This window comes from Bubalus kerabau, chromosome 10, assembly GCF_029407905.1.
Source record: "Bubalus kerabau isolate K-KA32 ecotype Philippines breed swamp buffalo chromosome 10, PCC_UOA_SB_1v2, whole genome shotgun sequence".
Lineage (NCBI taxonomy): Eukaryota > Metazoa > Chordata > Mammalia > Artiodactyla > Bovidae > Bubalus > Bubalus kerabau.
The window spans coordinates 99,484,600-99,506,944 of record NC_073633.1 but is presented as its reverse complement, the minus strand read 5'-3'; the positions used below and the strand labels follow the sequence as shown (position 1 = coordinate 99,506,944).

At 38.1% G+C, this 22,345-nt stretch overlaps 1 long non-coding RNA gene across 1 annotated transcript in view; it reads right to left on the bottom strand.

Moving 5' to 3' along the window:
* Positions 1–1,440: 1,440 nt before the first annotated feature.
* Positions 1,441–22,345, bottom strand: part of LOC129620692 (uncharacterized) — a 50,992-nt gene continuing 30,087 nt past the window's right edge. Inside the window, exon 3 of the long non-coding RNA XR_008698672.1 lies at positions 1,441–1,641. This is a non-coding gene — a long non-coding RNA (uncharacterized LOC129620692). The remainder of the gene's footprint in view (positions 1,642–22,345) is intronic.

Here is a 22,345-nt window from a genome sequence, read left to right as displayed (position 1 = left end):
CTTCATTTTGGATATCTGTTCCTCTCGAGAAATGTTTGAACCTAATACAACCAAATCTGTAAAGCTTTCTCTTCATGGTAATTCTGAAACAAGTATTTTATAAAATAATATTTACGAAGTATATACATTTCACATACTGATTTTTCCCCTATTCTTTCAAAATGCTGAGTATGACCTATGAAAATGATTTTCTTTCATAGTTTTGAAGTTAAAAATAAGTTCCAATCTTTCAATAAATACCATATGTATTTAGCATAAATCCACTAAACTGGCAAACCCTCATGTTAATTATTATTTTTACTCTTGAAATACTAACAAAAACACAACACTTTGGAATATTAGAATTACAAGAGACCCCTACTAATTTTTGGTTGATTGACATAATGTTTCCATGTTATGCTCCATATTTATATAAATTACATACTATCATTATTTTATACAATGAATTTGAGGCAGGAGATAGATCAGCCCCTTCAAGGTGAGCAGCTTGAGTTCATTCCTTGTGGACAGAAATGCCAAAAATATGATAATTGAGAGGAAGCTGGGCCCTGCCCAGATAAGAAATAAAATACCACATATTTTTCATTCTCAAAGTCAAGGAGACATTTCTGACTAGAAAGCTCCTTGGAGGTCAAAAGGGGAGTGACACCAAATTACCCATAAGCCATTCTGCCGGAATCCATCTTGCTTATGAGATGCATCCTGAGATGTGCCAAATAAGGCCTCAGAACCAGGCAACTCAAAACGCTGGCCCAGAGAAAACTCAGAAGAAGTGCCTCATACAAGTGATTGAAACTACCACAGGCACACGGCTGTCTGAGTCCACCCGCGTGTGTATCCACACATATGTCTATCCACATGTGCGTACTGTTCTTTTCCCTCCTAGTAAACACATTACTTGTTTCACAGCTTTCCATCTTTGTGGGAATTATTTTCTGCAAAGCTGGAAGGCCAGGGTCTTGTCTTGTCACTGAGCGCTAGTCTAGTGGCTAGGATTCAGCTCTCTCACTGCCACGGTCCAACCTCAATTTCCTTCAAGCCACTGCAGGTCAAGGCGGCTCGAGATCAAATACACATATCCATGCACGTATTATTTGCTCTGTCTATAATTCCATATATAGTCACAGATTCATCAACTTGGATTACTTTCCATTTTTTTCTTGAGGTAAATTTTTAATGGTCTCCTGCTTACCTTCTAGAATTGATGAAAATATTAGATGATATGCAAAGATAAACAACTGGTGAATGACAAGTTATTAATCAATTCCCCTCTCTATGCCTCACTCCACAATCAATAAAGCTTCAATGATAATGATGTACACATTATTTATTGCAGCGTCGTTCATAAGAATAGTTTTTTAAATGTGTTTTAAGTGAAGAAGAAATAAATAATTTTAGTTTACTCGTACTTGAAATAGAGCAACAAAATGAGTGAGCTACAGTTGTGATTGTATTATATTAGTGTCATATTAGTCAGAGGAACATTACATGCTTTGTATAATAGCTCAGATACACTACAGAATTCTTTATTCACATGCATTTCTCCTCAGCTGTCAGCTTTTCTCTAAGTGGTAGTTCAGGAACTATGCATTTTCCATCTTGTGGCCCATTATCCTCTAAGACATTGTCATCATTCTCATCCTGCAAGCAGAAATGGAAAAATGTCAGAGAGAACTCTTGTTACTTAAAATTAACTGACCAGAAATATACTATCACTTTTATTCACATTCCATTACCTAAAACTCAATCATAAGGCCCCACCTATCTATGAAGGTGGCTGCAAAATAGAGTCCATGTGATCCCTCCACACCAAAACGGATTTTTTTTAAAAAATGCATAACTAGACAGTTTTTGTCACTTGTATTGACATACATTAGTCTTATAAAGATAATAGAGTGAAAAAACAGCAAGTTTTAAAAGGTTATGACTGTTATTAAATAGCTTCTATAAAATTAAAATGCATGTTTTCAAACCATATGATATTGAGGAAATATGTGGATGTAACAAAAATATAAAGAAATAATTTATCATTTATGGAAATCATAAATCTCAAATTCAGAAGAGTAGTTATCTTGAAAGTAAGGAAAAGGAGTATGTTCCTGGTACATAAGGGAGTACTAACTTTATATATATATATTTTTTAATTTCTTAACCTATTATATAAGCTGTTACACAGAATATTTCAAAATATATTTTTAAAAGAATCAGGAAAACTATGATTATTTATGAGAGAAGATATAAGCCAAATAAGAAAACCAGCTATCTAGATTACTCAGAGGGTTGCGTGTATGGGAGAAAAGACAGAACTGAGACTGGACAATGCTAACATATCTCAGAGCACTACTTAGCACTTGCATTTATATGAAAAAAAAAAAGAATAAATACATTTATGTGACGAAGATCTATAGAACTTGGTATAAAATGAAAAATGTGATGCCTTTTAAAACTCCACTTGAGCATTCCTAAGAAATGTTTCCTCTTTAAGCTGAAACATTATAAGCTTTATGACCTCTACTCTTAAGACAGGCTGAAATATGCCTATTGGTTTTGATCAACTGATTAAAAACCCACAAGCCAGCAAAACAAGTTGCTTACTGTGGATTCCACTAAGGAGGATTAGGAACTCTTTTCACCTCAGTGAAAATTTATTCTGTTGACTTTATGGGGCTTGAGAATGAACCTTCTCAAAATGTGTCACTTTTACATGCAGATTATTTTGAGCTAAAGGCAACTGAGACCCCGAGGCTTCAAGAGAAGCTACTGGCCCTCCCTTAACTGCCTAGAATAATTTAATTTTTTTTCCCCAGATAAGAGGTATTACTGGAGATAAATTTTATCTGAGTGGCTCCTTCTATATGGCAGAACAAATATCTAATTATCAAACATCTGTTCTTAACATTCTAAGAAAGATCCTCCTGTCCTTGGAAGCCAGGGCCCTAACTCATTCCTTAGCTCAGGATGGCATATATAATAATATAACTTTTACCTTCCTGTCTCTGAAGTTCTTATGTTTGTGCAAGTCTGCTACTGCTAAGTCGCTTCAGTCGTGTCCGACTCTGTGTGACCCCAAAGACGGCAGCCCACCAGGCTCCCCCATCCCTGGGATTCTCCAGGCAAGGGTACTGGAGTGGGTTGCCATTTCCTTCTCCAGTTGTGCAAGTCTGATATGTGCAAAATTAAATTTTATTTTCTTTTGTTAATCTGTCTCATTTCAGTTTAACTCTTAGACCAGCCAGAAGAACATAAAGGGTAGAAGAATGTTATCTTCCTTACCAACAACTTCTTCAGCTTTTCTTTGTTTGAGAACTAATATTTCATGGGAAGAATACCTTAAAGTGTCTCCTAGCAAACTGCAATCTTTTATTGTATTTTCTCCTGAAGTATTGATAACACCACATTAGTATTCCCAAAGTATGTCTTGGAAAGATATTTAAGTATCTTTAAAATTATTTTAATTAACCAATTAACCTTTATTTTGTCCATTAGTATATTTGAAGACATTAAGCACTTATCTGCACTCAGTTATTGCCAAACACTTAAGTTTAAGAATTTGCTTCTTGAACAAAAATTTAGCAACATAAGAAGAGCAGCAACTGTTTGTCATAATTGAAAGTGAAAACAAATACTGATGGTTAATCAGTGAGAGCAGTGGTTAATAGTTGTTATAGAAATGCCAAGGAAAAAAATGCAAAGGAAAGTGGTCATTAAAGAAAACTTCACCGAGGAAAATAGAGTTTGTGTCAAAACTTGTGACCTATATATTACATTTCAAAATGAAGATAAGAGACAGGAACAACTGTGCAAGTCATTTCAAAATAAAATTTACTTAGAGTATATGTCCTTGATAAAACCACAAATACCTGTGTTATATGTGAAGATGGACAGATACAAAGGACTAATTAGTTCCTTTTTTATCTATTGAATAACTATACAGATATATTCCCTTCTCCATATAAGAGTTTTAATTAAAATTTATCCTTGGAAATTATTATTTACTTCAACAAAGTTAATATGTTAGTGCATAAAGTTAGAACAACTACTATATATTCTCAATATAGGTTTATAGAAGTAAATAAATGTGATTGATTTAAAATAAGTTGTTAAACTGTGAATGTTGTCCTTAAGACTAGAGCTATATCATGCTTATTTAAGAATATTTGTTGTGGGCCACTGAGGTTTATATTGAGTATGACACATGAGAGCTAAGAATGTAACTATATAAATATATCAAAACAATAATTGTTATGAGTAGTTAATAATTATACTAAATGTTTCTTAGACATACTAAAAATCATTTTATTTTTCCTTTACTTGAATGTAAGACTCACAAAGGTATAACTTTTTCTCAGTGGTAGCTTGTTATATTTTCAGGACCTTGGACAGTACCTGCCATAGCATTTCAACACAGTAGTTAAAAAGTTTCCATTTACATGAATTTTCACATTTATAACATAATATATACTTATTTATATGTACATATATATTTGTCATATATCTTTATCAGGTTAAAAATCTTACATATACTATTTATTTATAAAAATTTTGCATTTATGTACTTCAATAATAAGCCACACTGAGAAGGAACATAAATCAGAATAGGACAAACTATTTAGTCATGCACACATTTGATTAATTTAGCAATTAGTGTTTATCGATTAATATCTTCCTAAAAGGAAAACAAATCTTAATTTGGCAAAATCTGTCTTAAGACTCTAAAATATGAATGCTTGTTTTAACCTTCAAATAACAAAACACCATATTTAACACATAAGAGTTTATTCCTAAGTCACATTAAACACATTCAGAAGTGTGGTTTTCCCTGTTCCATTTAGTTACAGTTGTTCAGTGTCCCAAGTTGCCAGAAGTCCCACCAATTTCATCATGCCCCATCCTAGGTTCCTCAAATGTTGCCAACTAGCCAGCCTCTGAAGGGAGAAAAGAGATGACACAGGGAGGTGTCTATAAGCCAGGCCTGGAACTGGAACACATTCCTTCCACTCACTTTGCATTACCTGGAACTCTAAATAGGGCTACTCCCATCAATGGGGGACTTGGAAATGCCATCCAGCTCTGTGTCCGTATGAGGAAACCACTTTGGTGCCTACTTAGCAGTCTCTCCCATAGACTCAATCATCTGATCTCATCATTCATCTGGAGACAGGGATTCTATTTAGAGGGAAATACAACTAAGTGAAGAGAAACCCAAGTAAGAAGGTAGGTGTTGCAAGAGGGCATCAGAGGGCAGACACACTGAAACCATACTCACAGAAAACTAGTCAATCTAACCACACTAGGACCACAGCCTTGTCTAACTCAATGAAACTAGGCCATGCCCGTGGGACAACCCAAGATGGGCAGATCATGGTGGAGAGATCTGACAGAATGTTGTCCACTGGATAAGGGAATGGCAAACCACTTCAGTATTCTTGCCTTGAGAACCGCATGAACAGTATGAAAAGGCAAAATGATAGGATACTGAAAGAGGAACTCCCAGGTCAGTAGGTGCCCAATATGCTACTGGAAATCAGTGGAGAAATAGCTCCAGAAAGAATGAAGGAATGGAGCCAAAACAAAAACAATACCCAGCTGTGGATATGACTGGTGATAGAAGCAAGGTCCAATGCTGTAAAGAGCAATATTGCATAGGAACCTGGAATGTCAGGTCCATGAATCAAGGCAAATTGGAAGTGGTCAAACAAGAGATGGCAAGAGTGAATGTCGACGTTCTAGGAATCAGTGAACTAAAATGGACTGGAATGGGTGAATTTAACTCAGATGACCATTATATCTAATACTGCGGGAAGGAATCCCTCAGAAGAAATGGAGTAGACATCATGGTCAACAAAAGAGTCTGAAATGCAGTACGTGGATGCAATCTCAAAAACGACAGAATGATCTCTGTTCATTTCCAAGGCAAACCATTCAATATCATAGTAATCCAAGTCTATGCCCCAACCAGTAACGATGAAGAAGCTGAAGTTGAATGGTTCTATGAAGACCTACAAGACCTTTTAGAACTAACACCCAAAAAAGATTTCCTTTTCATTATAGGGGACTGGAATGCAAAAGTAGGAAGTCAAGAAACACCTGGAATAACAGGCAAATTTGGCCTTGGAATACGGAATGAAGCAGGGCAAAGACTAATAGAGTTTTGCCAAGAAAATGCACTGATCATAACAAACACTCTCTTCCAACAACACAAGAGAAGACTCTACACATGGACATCACCAGATGGTCAACACCGAAATCAGATTGCTTATATTCTTTGCAGCCAAAGATGTAGAAGCTTTATAAAGTCAGCAAAAACAAGACCGGTAGCTGACTGTGGCTCAGATCATGAGCTCCTTATTGCCAAATTCAGACTTAAATTGAAGAAAGTAGGGAAAACCAATAGACCATTCAGGTATGACCTAATCAAATCCCTTATGATTATACAGTGGAAGTGAGAAATAGATTTGAGTGCCTAGATCTGATAGATAGAGTGCCTGATGGACTATGGAATGAGGTCCGTGACACTGTACAGTAGACAGGGATGAAGACAATCCCTGTGGAAAAGAAATGCAAAAAAGCAAAATGGCTGTCTGGGGAGGCCTTACAAATAGCTGTGAAAAGAAGAGAAGTGAAAAGCAAAGGAGCAAGGAAAGATATAAACATCTGAATGCAGAGTTCCAAAGAATAGCTGGAAGAGATAAGAAAGCCTTCTTCAGCGATCAATGCAAAGAAATAGAGGAAAACAACAGAATGGGAACGACTAGAGATCTCTTCAATGAAATTAGAGATACCAAGGGAACATTTCATGCAAAGATGGGCTCTATAAAGGACAGAAATGGTATGGACCTAACAGAAGCAGAAGATATTAAGAAGAGATGGCAAGAATACACAGAAGAACTGTACAAAAAAGATCTTCACAACCAAGATAATCACGATGGTGTGATCACTGACCTAGAGCCAGACATCCTGGAATGTGAAGTCAAGTTGGCCTTAGGAAGCATCACTATAAACAAAGCTAGTGGAGGTGATGGAATTCCAGTTGAGCTCTTTCAAATCCTGAAAGATGATGCTGTGAAAGTGTTGCACTCAATATGCCAGCAAATCTGGAAAACTCAGCAGTGGCCACAGGACTGGGAAAGGTCAGTTTTCATTCCAATCCCAAAGAAAGGCAATGCCAAAGAATGCTGAAACTACTGCACAATTGCACTCATCTCACACGCTAGTAAAGTAATGCTCAAAATTCCCCAAGCCAGGCTTCAGCAATATGTGAACCGTGAACTTCCTGATGTTCAAGCTGGCTTTAGAAAAGGCGGAGGAACCAGAGATCAAATTGCCAACATCTGCTGGATCATAGAAAAAGCAAGAGAGTTCCAGAAAAACATCTATTTCTGTTTTACTGACTATGCCAAAGACTTTGACTGTGTAGATCACAATAAACTGTGGAAAATTCTGAAAGAGATGGGAATACCAGACCATCTGATCCTCCTTTTGAGAAATCTATATGCAGGTCAGGAAGCAACAGTTAGAACTGGACATGGAACAACAGACTGGTTCCAAAGAGGAAAAGGAGTATGTCAAGGCTGTATACTGTCACCCTGCTTATTTAACTTATATGCAGAGTACATCATGAGAAATGCTGGACTGGAAGAAACACAAGCTGGAATCAAGATTGCCAAGAGAAATATCAGTAACCCCAGATATGCAGATGACACCACTCTTATGGCAGAAAGTGAAGAGGAACTAAAAAGCCTCTTGATGAAAGTGAAAGTAGAGAGTGAAAAAGTTGGCTTAAAGCTCAACATTCAGAAAATGAAGATCATGGCACCTGGTCCCATCAGTTCATGGGAAATAGATGGGGAAACAGTGGAAACAGTGTCAGACTTTATTTTGGGGGGCTCCAAAATCACTGCAGATGGTGACTGCAGCCATGAAATTAAAAGATGCTTACTCCTTGGAAGGAAAGTTATGACCAACCTAGATAGCATATTGAAAAGCAGAGACATTATTTTGCCAACAAAGTTTCATCTAGTCAAGGCTATGATTTTTCCTGTGGTCATGTATGGATGTGAGAGTTGGACTGTGAAGAAGGCTGAGCGCTGAAGAATTGATGCTTTTGAACTGTGGTGTTGGAGAAGACTCTTGAGAGTCCCTTGGACTGCAAAGAGAGCCAACCAGTCCATTCTGAAGGAGATCAGCCCTGGGATTTCTTTGGGAGGAATGATGCTAAAGCTGAAACTCCAGTACTTTGGCCACCTCATGCGAAGAGTCGACTCATTGGAAAAGACTCTGATGCTGGGAGGGATTGGGGGAAGGAGGAGAAGGGGACGACAGAGGATGAGATGGCTGGATGGCATCACTGACTTGATGGACGTGATTCTGAGTGAACTCTGGGAGTTGGTGATGGACAGGGAGGCCTGGTGTGCTGCGATTCATGGGGTCGCAAAGAGTCAGACACGACTGAGCGACTGAACTGAACTGAACAACTAAGTGAACAAAGTGAGGCAGACATGACTTAGAGACTGAACAACAAACAGCAACTAAAGGACTGAGGTGAATAAATATGTGTTTTGATGAAGAAACAGGTGTGGAAGTTGACTGAAAAATGCAGAGCTAAATGCAGTCTTGGGCTCCAGAAGCAATTTCATAAACCCTCATAAAATCTGCAACCATCAGTGTCTTTTAGCCCAAGTGGTAAAAAGAGACTTTCTGAATGTGGGAGGAAAAACTACCGGCATAAAGACAACTCCTTGGATCTGGCCTCAGAACTGTGAGACTTTATTCCAATTAATATACTGACAGTATTCAGCTCTCACATAATTTGTGATTCAATATATGAAAGGGAAAACTATTACAAAGAGGTGTTATGAATCTTAGGTTGGCACAGAAAAATGTCTAGAAATACAGGGGAGTTGACAGCCACCTCAGAAATAAATTATCACCCAAGTTAATGAGGATTGAAGAACAGGACGTTTGAACTATGATCCTTAAACATCACCTGTAAAATAACTTCAAAAGTTTAATCACTTAATATGCTTTTAGAAAGACACCATGAACAACCTGAAATGCCAAAAAAAAAAACCAAAACAAAACAAAAAAACTCTTCAAAATATGTCTTGTAGGGATGACAAATGTTTCTTTCTTCTCTTCTAGGTTTTCGTGGATGGTCAAACAATTAAATTGACATAAGACAGATCAGCAAAAGAAAAACAAGCAAAACCATGCAGGAAGACTCAAAAGGCAGCCAGGCAATTGAAGCTTATGTCATGACCAGAGCTAAGTAAAGGAGCGAGGTTCTGAGAATACAGAGGAGAGGAAAGCCATTCACAGGAAGGCAGAGCTGTTAAGAAAATAAACATTGCCCTGTTTTGTAGTTATGCTTCTTAGGTAAAAAGATAATAGCTCTCTTCCTGGTACAGGCCTACTTTCAATGGTAATTTTGGCAGTTAAATACAAGTTAAAGGGCTTTTCCTGAATCTGCTGGGTTTTGATGATTACCTTTAGCTCAAAATAATTCCTATGCCAAACTGGCATATTTGGGGGTAACAAAATTTGCTTTCAGCCTCATTGCTTAGGTGAATTCTTCAAAGGTTGTAGAGTTATACAACTTTTTAATATAAAACCAAAGGGACTCCCTCACTTCTTCAGACACTTATCAAGCATCTTGTTTGTAGGAGACTTAATAAAATAAGCTATGAGAAAGCAAAAATAAACATACCAAGGTTCTTTCTCTCCCAGAATCTACATTTTAAAAAAAGTGCTCTAATTTCCTCACGACAGATACTCTTTTGTGACAACATACCTTCATTCCTTTCTTCACATAATCCCAAAGATAGCAAAACTGGGAGTTAGAGATACTGAATACGGATCTAGCAGTTATTCTCTGACTTCTGTCTAATTTCTTGTGATCCATAAATCTCACCTATAAAGTGGAATGATAAAATATACCCTTCACGCACAATGCTTAGCACATTGCAAGTTCTCAAAAGTGTTGTCATTACTATACGTTTTTAAATCAAGTTTTCTCAAATAAATGATAATCGTCTTGGCTGTTGTAGGTCTGTTCTCTACTGCTAAACAATGTCGATCTATTTATGAAATTTTTCCTGTACGAATGGTCCTGCTCAAAATACAATAACTTAATTGGCAGCTGTTATTCTTATTACTGGGGATGTTGAATTAGTATATAATGGAGCAGGAACCTATGGGCCCTTCCCAGGACAGACCCCTCCCCCATATCCTCTGCTTTAGCTCCTCCCTGAAGTACCTAGGTAATAGTATCTGATGCACATTTCCTGAGCTGCTTTACAGATGCTACAATGGAAATTAACTATTTGATGATATGAGCAAATAGCTCCTGGACCTATTGGCACCTAACAGTTGATAATGGCAACCCAAGTGACACCACCCTGCTACTGGGCAGCCCTATAGCAAGTTCTGGCATGCTGCAGTCCACAGGGACACAAAGAGTGGACACAACTGAGTGACTGAACAACAGCATAGCAAGGCCACAAGCATGGAGCCCTGTACCAAGGTCACAGAACAAAGGTCTCTGGAACTGACCAAGCCCTGTAGTTGCTATGACCCTCGGGATCTAACCTAGCCAGTTCCCTGATCCCATATTAGGTAAAAAGCCCACATCCTAACCAATCACCTAATGCCTCTCTCCCAGTAGTTTTTTGTCTTAAGGCTACAAAAATTGTCTACTAGCACACAAAAGGGTCTGCTTTCCCTTGAGCTGGCCCCCTGTTCTAACAGTCAGCTCTCCCTTGAGCAAGTCCACTGTTCTAGCATCTTATCCCTCTCTAATAAAGTTTATTCTCCTCTCATTCTGCCTCATGTCTGGAAATTCTTTTCCAACCCATGCACAGACCATGACAATTACCTCAACATCAAACTATCAGAGAATCATGTACTAGCTGATCACAAACCCTGAGACTCTCCTCCCTCACTGGTCTTTTAAAAAATGCTTTCCTGAAACCTATTGGGGAGTTCAAGTGTTTGGGACATGAGCTGCTTTGAACTCCTTGCTTGGAGCCCTTCAATAAACACTGCACTTCTCTTCACCAAACCTGGTGTCAGGAGATTTGTTTTACTGTCAATGGGAGAGTGAGTGGAACCAAGTCTGGTTTGGTAACAAGTTTATACATATACATATATTTTAATCTGGCCAAGATGTTAAAAATTACTCTTGTACTTATTCTGAGGTTCATGATATCAGTATGTGTGTTTTGGGTGCTTCAATTATGTTTAGGAGTCAGTTATCAGTTTAAAGGTGAAAAATAAAGAAGAAATTAGGTTTAGAACAGGTTTTCAATTGTTGTTGTTGTTCAGTCTCTAAGTCGGGTCCAACTCTTCACAACGCCATGGACTGCAGAACACCAGCCCTCTCTGATCCTCACCATCTCCCAGACTTTGCACAAGTTCATGTCCATCAAGATGGTGATGCCATCCAACCATCTCATCCTCTGTCGTCCCCTTCTCCTTCTGCCTTCAATCTTCCCAGCATCCGGGTCTTTTCCAATGAGTCAGCTCTTTGCATCAGGTGGCCAAAATATTGGAGCTTCAGCTTCAGCATCAGTCCTTCCAATGAATATTCAGGGTTGATTTTCTTTTGGATGGACTGGTTTCATCTCCTTGCTGTCGATGAGTGTAAAGGCACTCTCAAGAGTCTTCTCCAGTACCACAGTTCGAAGACATTAATTCTTCGGTGCTCAGCCTTCTTTATGGACCAACTCTCACCTCCGTACATGACTACTGGAAAGACCATAGCTTTGACTATACAGACCTTTGTTGGCAAAGTGATGTCTTTGCTTTTTAATACACTGTCTAGGTTAGTCATAGCTTTCCTTCCAAGAAGCACTCGTCTTCTAGATTTCAGGTATACAGTCGCAATCCACAGTGATTTTATAGCTGAAGACGAGGAAATCTGTCATTGCTTTCATCTTTTCCCCCTCTATTTCCCATGAAGTGATGGGACTAGATGCCATGATCTTAGTTTTTTAATATCAAGTTTTAAGCCAGCTTTTTCACTCTCCTCTTTCACCCTCATCATGAGACTCTTCAGTTCCTCTTCATTTTCAATATGAATTTTTATTTCAAGATTTTCAATAAATGTTATTAATTTGCCAATGGAGTTGAATATTAGTTGTTTTAAGGCCATGTACCTAAAATGTAACCTTCTAAGATCCCTGGATGCAGGAATGAATTGGGACATTCTATCACATAGAGTATTTGTGAGAGCCTTTATGAATTAATGAAAGTCATTTTTCTATTTGCTTTATTGAATTAAAGATTAAATTTACAAATACCAAAGAGGTATACTTTCTTGGATCAGTTTGCTATTTATTTTCTAGTTGGATAACAAGATCACATAAAAACGGATCTGTGTTTTAGTCAACTGAGTTACACAAGAGGGTTCAATAAGTGAGGCTTTCAAAAGTGACCTCTTTCTCCTACAGAACATTGCCTAGATTAGGTGTCAGCAAAATTTTTCTGTAAAGGGCCAGATAGTAAGTATTTTCACTTTGTGAGTCACTTGGCTGTGTGGTAGATACTAAAACTCTGCCATTGTAGCCATAGAAAATACAAAAATGAATGATGGGCTTTATTCCAATAAAACATTATTTACAGAAGGGTATAGGTCAGATCATTTGGGAAAAGAAATATCCGATATGTTCAACTTGTTTCTATCATTTCCATCTGCCATCATTCTTAAAATCAAATATAGTGTACTTAAAACATTAGTAATTTATTTTGATTTGCTTAAAAGAAATTTTGTAACTTAAAGTTGCACAAGTGCTTTACTATCTCAAAATTAGAACATAAGGGTGAGATTTACACAACAATGTGAATGTACTTAGTTCTGCTGGGCTGTACAGTTAAATATGGTTAAAATAGTATGTTTTATATTATATGACTTTTACCACAATTACAAAAAAAAAAACATTAAAAACAAGAACGTTTGTAGAGACAACAATTCTTTGGACTGGGTGCTTCTTGGATCTCTCCTTTCTCTTTGCATTTCATCTCTGATCCTCTACCCTCAAGTTAATATTAACTACTCCCTTCCCATTCCACCCCGACGCAGTGGGACTATGGTAAGCTGAACATCTCAAGTTTCCTGAGAGGATAAATTAGATAGAAACAATCAGAGAGTAGATATTTCTATGGCTAACAACATACCAAATCTAGAAAGAGGATTTTTATAAGAGTGCCTCCAACTCAGAGGAAAAAACTATTTTTGCTTTGGACGTATGGCATTCTGTTACCTGGCTGGCCCACAGTGAAGCTCACCTCCTGGATTCATATCCTTCACATATTTTATAGGACGGCAAGCAACACTTGAAACACAAAAAGCTGTCTCCATCCTACGGCTTCCTCTTGCCTCTCTGCTGTGAGCTGGCTCCTCATTGTGTGCTGACCAATTATATATTCCCCTATTAACAAGAGGTGCAAGAATACACAGAACTGTACAAAAAAGATCTTCACGACCCAGATAATCATGATGGTGTGATCACTCACCTAGAGCCAGACATCCTGGAATGTGAAGTCAAGTGGGCCTTAGGAAGCATCACTACGAACAAAGCTAGTGGAGGTGATGGAATTCCAGTTGAGAATTTCAAATTCTGAAAGATGATGCTGTGAAAGTGCTGCACTCAATATGCCAGCAAATTTGGAAACTCAGCAGTGGCCACAGGACTGGAAAAAGTCAGTTTTCATTCCAATCCCAAAGAAAGGCAATGCCAAAGAATGCTCAAACTACTGCACAATTGCACTCATCTCACACACTAGTAAAGTAATGCTCAAAATTCTCCAAGCCAGGCTTCAGCAGTACATGAACCATGAACTTCCAGATGTTCAAGCTGGTTTTATAAAAGGCAGAGGAATCAGAGATCAAATTGCCAACATCTGCTGGATCATTGAAAAAGCAAGAGAGTTCCAGAAAAACATCTATTTCTGCTTTATTGACTATGCCAAAGCCTTTGACTATGTGGATCATAATAAACTGAAAAATTCTGAAAGAGATGGGAATACCAGACACCTGACCTGCCTCTTGAGAAACCTGTATGCAGGTCAGGAAGCAACAGTTAGAACTGGACATGGAAAAACAGACTGGTTCCAAATAGGAAAAGGAGTATGTCAAGGCTGTATATTGTCACCCTGCTTATTTAAGTTATATGCAGAGTACATCATGAGAAATGTTGGGCTGGAAGAAGCACAAGCTGGAATCAAGATTGCTGGGAGAAATATCAGTAACCTCAGATATGCAGATGACACCACCCTTATGGCAGAAAGTGAAGAGGAAAGTGAAAAGAGGAGCATGAAAAAGTTGGCTTAAAGCTCAACATTCAGAAAATGAAGATCCTGCCATCTGGTCCCATCACTTCATGAGAAATAGATAGGTAAACAGTGGAAACAGTGTCAAATTTTTTTGAGGGGGGCTCCAAAATCACTGCAGGTGGTGACTACAGCCATGAAATTAAAAGACGTTTACTCCTTGGAAGGAAAGTTATGACCAACCTAGATAGCATGTTCAAAAGCAGAGACATTACTTTGCCAACAAAGGTCCATCTAGTCAAGGCTATGGTTTTTCCAGTGGTCATGTATGGATGTAAGAGTTGGACTGTGAAGAAAGCTGAGTACCGAAGAATTGATGCTTTTGAACTGTGGTGTTGGAGAAGACTCTTGAGAGTCCCTTGGATTGCAAGGCGATCCAACCAGTCCATTATAAAGGAGATTAGCCCTGGGTGTTCTTTGGAAGGAATGATGCTAAAGCTGAAACTCCAGTACTTTGGCCACCTCATGCAAAGAGTTGATTCATTGGAAAAGACTCTGATGCTGGGAGGGATTGGGGGCAGGAGGAGAAGGAGACGAGAGAGGATGAGATGGCTGGATGGCATCACTGACTTGATGGACGTGAGTCTGAGTGAACTCCGGGTGTTGGTGATGGACAGGGAGGCCTGGCGTGCTGCGGTTCATGGGGTTGCAAAGAGTCAGACATGACTGAGCGACTGAACTGAACTGAACTGATCTCTCTCCCTCTCTCCAGGTCTGCCTATTCCCTGAGACAAAACAATATTGAAATAAGATCTACAATGTTCAAGTGTTCAAGTGGAAGGAAGAAGTATATTCTCTCACTTTAAATCAAAAGCTAGTAGTGATTAATTAACCTAAGGGGAAAAGGCAGAAAAGCCAAGAAAGGTTGAAAGCCAGGCCTCTTACACCAAACAGTAGCCAACTTGTGAATTCAAACTATAGTGGACACACACAGGATAAGTCCAACAGCCTTATTATGGATAGGGAGAAAGTTTTAGTGGTCTTAGATAAATCAAACCAGCCACAACATTCCCTTAAGCCAAAGCATAATTTTTCAATTCTATGAAGATTCAGAGAGGTAAGGAAGCTAGAAAAGAAAATATGAAGCTAGCAGAATTTGGTTCATGAGGTTTAAGAGGGAAGTTATTTCTATAACATAAAGTGCAAGATGAAGCAGCAAGCTCTGGTGGAGAAGTTTTAGCAAGCTATCCAGATCTATTTAAGATAATTAATGAAAGTAGCTACAGTAACAGAGAAGGTGATGGCACCCCACTCCAGTACTCTTGCCTGGAAAATCCCATGGATGGAGGAGCCTGGTAGGCTGCAGTCCTTGGGGTCGCGAAGAGTCAGACACGACTGAGCAACTCCACTTTCACTTTTCACTTTCATGCATTGGATAAGGAAATGGCAACCCACTCCAGTGTTCTTGCCTGGGAAATCCCAGGGACAGGGGAGCCTGGTGGGCTGCTGTCTATGGGGTCGCACAGAGTCGGACACGGCTGAAGCGACCTAGCAGCAGCAGCAGCAGCAGCTACACTAAATCACAGCTTTTTTTCAATGAGCTAGAATTAGAACTGAAGTCTAAATATGTGACTGTTGCTATTTAATTGCTGATTTGTGTCCAACTCTTTTGCAACCCTACGGATTGTAGCCCACCAGGCTCCTCTGTCCATGGGATTTTCCAGGCAAGAATACTTGAGTGGGGTGCCATTTCCTTCTCCAGAGTGTCTTCCCAACCCAGAAATCGAACCTGCGTTTCTGACATTGGCAGGCAAATTCTTGACCACTGAGCCACCAGGGAAGCCCCAAAGATGTGAACTGGCTTGCTTCAGTATCGTGATAAAACTAACAGATGAGGATTTGCTTTTTGTGGATGAACAAATAAAGTGGTTTCTTGAGATGGAATCTATTTCTGATGAAGAGGTTGTGAACATTATAGAAACAACAACAAAAAAAAGGATTTAGAATATTATATAAACTTAGTTGATGAAACAGCAGCCAGGGTTAAGACTGACTTCAATTTTGAAGGAACAGCATTGCATGTAACAGAGATACTAGTCACGAAAGGAAGTGTCAATCAGTGCAGCAAACTTCACAGTTATCTTATTTTAAGAAATTGCCACCGCCACCTCAATTTTCAGCAACCACGACCATGATTAGTCAGCAGCCATCCACATCAAGGCAAGATCCTCACCAGCAAAACAATTATAACTCTCTGAAGGCCCAGATGATGGTTGGCATCTTTTAGCAATCAAGTATTTTTCAATTAAGGTATGTACATTTTTTAGACATAATATCATTATACACTTAATAGACTATAATATAGTGTAAACATAACTTTTATATTCACTGGGAAGCCAAAAAATTCAGGTGAGCTGCTTTTTTAAAATTGTGATATTTGTTTTCTTGTGGTGGTCTGGAACCAAACCGGCAATATCACCAAGGTATGCCTATACAGCAAGAAAGTTACCCTTACAAATGAAAATTTTCTTTAGACATGTAAATGTCTCTTCATAAAGGGGACCCTCTACTTGGTTTTCAGAGCTCTTCCCATGTCCATTCTTTCTTCAAAGATAACCTGCCTAAAATAATCCATATCCCAAAGACATCTTTTGGGGTGACACGTTCTGTTCCCCCATAAAGGACTCCAAGGAGTGTATTAATGGAGGCTGAGAAAACAAGAAGGAACCTAATTTGAGGTTGAAGAAAGGAGATCTAAATAATTTACTGACAGACTAATTAGACAAACTGTCATCTATGGTAATTAGAATATTTCCTAATAAACTAAATAATTTTGCTAAGGGGATTTCTAGGGAGAATTCTGCAAGCACTTACTGGCTTCTTTGCTTTTTATGAGAAATTATAGATAGAAATAAACTGAAGAAGGAACTGTTTCCTTTTCCAGCAGAATCTACAGGAAACATTTCCAATCTGGACTTGCTGGGTTGGAAAATAAAAACTTTTAATTCATAGCATCTGCATCTAGCAAAAAGTTCTCAAAATAGAAATGGCTCCAGGGCAAAATTCCAGTTCAAGACAAAAACCAAATGTGGATTTAGAGTAAAATCAAGTCAAAGATGTGACTTGAAGACTTTTGTAAAGACTTCAAAAGGACTTAAGGCAGAGCGTCTCAGACCCTCTTAAGACAGAAAAGGGGACTTCCAATGCTATTAAAAGCATGCCTCATAGATCTCACCTAGAAAGAAAGCTTCTGGAAATGTTAAGTATACTGTTACAGGGCCTCCTGACTCTAGGTCTAAGTGGAGTTGGGCCTGTCTTAAGAGAGATTTGTGGGCATGGCTTTTGTCTAATGAAGTGAATTGCAGTTAAGATTTAGTCTTGAAAGGTCCTCAAAGTTATTAAAGGAATTATAACAGTTTGGTCTAAAAGAGACAGAGACAGTACAGGGCACAGATGAGCCTCTGGATTTCAAAACTTCTAATGTGAGGAAGCAGACTTGAGAAAACTACCCAGATGCAAACATTAATCATTTCTTATGGAATGTTAATTATTAAGAGTCAAAGGTCCAGGCTGAATAATATTCCATTTTATGTGTACAGCACATTTTGCTATCCATTCATCCATCAATGGATATTTGAGTTGATTCTATGTTTTAGCTATTGGAAATAATGCTATTTTGAACATGGGTGCATTTGACAGGGGCTGAGGGGTGGGGTAAATGAAAAGTTATTATTTAATGAATACAGAGTTTCAGTTTTACAAAATGAACAAAGTTACAGGGATGAATGATGAAGGTGGTGATGATCACACAACAATGTTAATGCATTTAATGCCACTAAATTGGACACTTAAAAACGGTTAAGATGTTGAATTTTAAGTTATGAGTGTTTTAACCAAAATGTTTAAGAGTCTTTATGTCAGGAGTCCAGGTTCAAAATCAAGCCAAGAAGAGAACTACACCAAGGTGAAGTGGAAGAGAAATGGGTCCCAACTAACCTGCATCCTCTAGTCCAGAACAGAGGAATGTGGAACATGCCGTATGCCTGGCTGGATTTCAGAAGTCCTATGAATTACTGAGTCCTTGGTCTCTATAGTCTTTCCCTACCCCGTTCTTAAACAAACATTTGTGTGAGGGTGTCCATGCAAAAACTAGTGTTCCCTTATCTTACTACCAAAGATAAAGCAAGATAAATGCAGAAGCCTAGCTCAGCTTGAATATTCAAACAATCAAAATAAATAATCAAATTACCAAAAACAAATAAAATGTTGCTTAAACCAGTAAGTTTGGGACTGTGTTGTTACATGGCAGTATATAACTGAGACAAGAACTGCACTTCAGGAAAGCAGAGTAAAGTCACAATTCACTGGATTGATTAGCTGAATAAATTAATTGTTGGAGTAAAACAGACATGTTTAATAGATATATTCATTCATATATATAGTATATACATATATGATACGGTTCCCATCACTACAGTATCTCAGCACTCTTTAAAAGAATGGTGGGATTCTATTTACTTTTAGTTTAACTGTTTGTGAAACTGCAGAAAGCAAAATTCAAAAACACTGACACCATCCCATAACTTGTCCCTCATGTCCCATTGCAGCAGTAGCTCCCCACTATGCAAAACATTAAAAGGTTGAAAATTAACATCAAATTATCTTTTTTTTTTTTTTTTTGCTACATGAAAGGAATTTGCAAGATATTTTTGTTGCAAAAAGATAGAGTCTTACGTTAACCTTTTCCTTAAACTCCCTCCCTGGTGGCTCAAGTGGTAAAGAATCTGCCTGCAATGCTGGAGCCACAGGAGACACAGGTTCGATTCCTGGGTTGGGAAGATGCCCTGGAGAAGGAAATGGCAGCTCACTCCAGTATTCATGCCTGGAGAATCTCATGGACAGAGGAGCTTGGTGGGCTACAGTGCATGGGATCGCAAAGAGTCAATGACTGGTGCAACTTAGAATATATTATTTTTTACTAGTAATTCAGCATATTTGTGTGTGTGGGGGGGAGGAAATTAGCCCTTTTGTACTGGTAAACTCCCATCCCCAAAGGATTTAGAATTAGTCTATAATTTTAGGGGAAAGGTAAGAAAACAGAATAATCTCTAGAGCCCATTGATTTTTACTATTAATAACTTCAAAATTTACCCTTCTGATCATTACTTTAATTGCTTATATACCCAATTTCACTCCCATCTCCCATTATCTTTTTATTTCTCTTTAGTATAATCCAGCTCTCATCATCATGACATTCTTAGAGCTAATTGTTATAAGACTGAGATGTGAAATCCAAGCAAGAAGCTAATATGGAGAAGTAGACATTTTATGGAAAAGTTGGAGAAGGCAATGGCACCCCACTCCAGTACTCTCGCCTGGAAAATCCCATGGACGGAGGAGCCTGGTAGGCTGCAGTCCATGGGGTGGCTAAGAGTCGGACACGACTGAACGACTTCACTTTCACTTTTCACTTTCATGCATTGGAGGAGGAAATGGCAACCCATTCCAGTGTTCTTGCCTGGAGAATCCCAGGGATGGGGGAGCCTGATGGGCTGCCGTCTATGGGGTCGCACAGAGTCGGACACGACTGAAGCAACTTAGCAGCAGTAGCAGCAGGCATTCTAAGAATTCAATCATTAGTTTATTCATGGAACTGATGTGGTGACTTCCTATACAAGATCTAATCATTTCCTAACTTAAAGTAAAATTAATTAATTTTAAACTGTTTATTAAGGGAAATTAATGAAAATCACTGTTCATATGCCACCATTAATCTTTATAACCATCTTACAAGCTAGACATTTTTTCTCATATCATTTGTGAGGAAGCTATGTTTTATCAAAGCTAAGTGACTTGTCCATATTATACAATACACAGTTTTAAAATTGATATATGAAAAGTTTCTCCCTGACCCCAAAGTTTGGGACTTTTTTTTCATAATACTCACTTAATCTTACAAACAATTTTATGCCCTAAGACTTCAACATAGCAAATCTTGGGCTTGTAACTAGTCCACACAAGTTTTTAAAGACTTGAATTAAGGTAGAAACTCAAAGTAATTCTTTACCAAGTCAGTACAAAGTACACTATGTCATATCTAGTAATGTAATGTAAAGGTAAATAAATATCCAAGCCATTATATACTGTCAGCATCATTCTTTGCCTTTGTCAAGAAATTTTACGAATCTCAGCTTATCATTTTAAATCTTTGTGGGTGTCCTACCCTTGAACTAAAAGAAGACATGACATGTGATTTCTTAATATACATACCAAAGCACTTGAAAAGGTCAGATTCATAATAACAGCTACAACTAAATAGCACCAAAACATCTGGATCAAAATTTAAAAGTTCAATCACTTATATCAAATAACTGTATGCATAGAACTATCTCTGTGGTTAGGGAACCTCTGGACAATTTACCAAATGACTAGATTTTCAATAATAATTTGGGAATTGCATCAGTAAACACCACCTAAAGCTATATGCTACCAGGTTACTGTAATATGAAACACATCATCAGAAATGCTGCCTATAATACCTGAGACTACAGAGGTCAAATGAGGGCTACTCTGTAGAGAGAAATAAAGGCAGTTTCAGACATTGAGCTGAATTTACAGCCTTCCTTGATTCAGTCCAAATCATATGATATACTTTGCTCTAGATGAGTAGCTCTGAAACTACATCCCATTAGGCTGTACAGACAATCCTATGGCACCCTATTCTTATCAGTCCACTCCTACATTTCATCAGAAAAGTTACCCTGTCATGAAAATTGTCATTTTCTACCTCATCTTCTGGTGTGTGTGTGTGTGTGTGTGGTGTGTGTGTGTATTTGTGATGTCTGTGCAAGAGGTGATGTCTGTGCATGACTAGAATTACAATAAAAACAAAATTATGCATGATCATTATTTGAACCACAACATGCGTGTGCTTTAAAATAGAGTTTTAAAAAAGTCTAAAATACTACTGCTACAAATAAGTTTTTATTAATGATAAGCATACAACAAGTAAAGTTAATGATGGTTAAAATACATCAACACTTATTTATAATTGAAAAGGAAAGTAGCAATTTAAAACCATTTTCAGTGTGAAACAATTCTTATATCACATCATTCTTGTTCCAAACGGTAGAAATCCTTATTGTTCCTTTGTGTGTTAGGAGTTTCACAAGGCTAACATGGCGTGACAGACTTTAGCCTTGAACTTAAAACCCAAACCTGGCACTGCAGTATCCTGAAGACTCACTTTTAGTCACCTTTAATAACACACTTGATGGCTTACCAATACATGCTCTTTAATGTTATTAAAACTAAACGTTTATAGAGCTGCAGTCATCAGCCATATTCCAGTAACAAATTTCTTTTTTTTAAAGACTAGAGGTGGCAAATATGATTGGAGTTTTTCAAGAGGCTCCATATAGCCCTTCAGGGGCCCTTATATTACATTTCGAGAACCACTGTAGTGGGTATTTTTCCTCAATCTTAAGTAAGGCTCTGTTTCAAACACTGAATTTTCTAATCATGCATGCTCATCAGAAAAGCAGGACAGAAATAGGAACATGACAGGAAATAATGATACGACTGACAGATCTGTTGGTCTAAATTCTTCATTTTTCCCTCATTCCATACATTTGTCAAAGCATCATCACAGGCGGAGTACGTTTCTCCATCACTTGATTCTGATGTTGACCACTTAAACTTTGTGTTGGTCGAAGGGATGACATTGAAGAGACAGTTCTGAATTTTGAGTCTAGGCCTTAAGAAGGCTTATGTGTTTCCTGTGTCCTCTTTTTACTTCTGTCAACACCATGAGGAAAAAAAGCATCAGTTATTTAATCTCTCACAGTCTCCGTGAGTATTAAACTACCTGTGTGGATACAAGAATTCTCAGACATTAAGTAGTATCCTTACCTTTATACCATGACATTATATTCAACATACTCACATACAAATGCCAAGTCCTTTGATAAATGAGGGCCAATATTCTGCTTCTCCCCCTTCACAGATCACAGCCTTGTCATGGCAAAGGGGCTTGCATAACTCAATGAAGCTGTGAGCCATGACATGCAGAACCACC